The sequence below is a fragment of the Neophocaena asiaeorientalis genome, unplaced genomic scaffold (genome assembly GCF_003031525.2).
Source record: "Neophocaena asiaeorientalis asiaeorientalis breed wild unplaced genomic scaffold, Neophocaena_asiaeorientalis_V1.1 scaffold143, whole genome shotgun sequence".
NCBI classification, from domain to species: domain Eukaryota; kingdom Metazoa; phylum Chordata; class Mammalia; order Artiodactyla; family Phocoenidae; genus Neophocaena; species Neophocaena asiaeorientalis.
This window is the reverse complement of record NW_020175536.1, coordinates 6,419,240-6,420,266: the sequence shown is the minus strand read 5'-3', so window position 1 is coordinate 6,420,266 and position 1,027 is coordinate 6,419,240.

Here is a 1,027-nt window from a genome sequence, read left to right as displayed (position 1 = left end):
GGAGCCTGTGCTCCGCAACGGGAGAGGTCACGACAGTGAGAGGCCCGCGTACCGCAAAAAAAAAAAAAAATCTTCCAGCAAACAAAAGTCCAGGACCAGATGGCTTCACTGGTGAATTCTATCAAACATTTAGAGAAGAACTAACATCCTACTTTCTCAAACTCTTCCAAAAAATTGCAGAGGAAGGAACACTCCCAAACTCATTCTATGAGGCTACCATCATCCTGATACCAAAACCGGACAAAGATAGTACAAAAAAAATTACAGACCAATATCACTGATGAATATAGGCGCAAAAATCCTCAACAAAATATTAGCAAACAGAATAAACACATTAAAAGGATCATACACCATGATCAAGTGGGATTTATCCCAGGGATGCAAGGATTCTTCAATATACACAAATCAATCAATGTGATACACCATATTAACAAATTGAAGAAGAAAAAGCATATGATCATCTCAATAGATGCAGAAAAAGCTTTTGACAAAATTCAACACCGATTTATGATAAAAACTCTCCAGAGAGTGAGCATAGAGGGAACCTACCTCAACTTAATAAAGTCCATATACGACAAACACACAGCAAACATCATTCTCAATGGTGAAAAACTGAGAGCATTTCCTCTAAGATCAGGAGCAAGACAAGGATGTCTACTCTCACCACTATTATTCAACATAGTTTTGGAAGTCCTAGCCACCTCAATCAGAGAAGAAAAAGAAATAAAAGGAATACAAATTGAAAAGAAGTAAAACTGTCACTGTTTGCAGATGACATGATACTATACATAGAGAATCCTAAAGATGCCACCAGAAAACTACTAGAGCTAATCAACGAATTTGGTAAAGTTTCAGGATACAAAATTAATGCACAGAAATCTCTTGCATTCCTGTACACTAATGATGAAAAATCTGAACGGGAAATTAAGGAAACACTCCCATTTATCACTGCAACAAAAAGAATAAAATACCTAGGAATAAACCTACCTAGGGAGACAAAAGACCTGTATGCAGAAAACTATAAGAC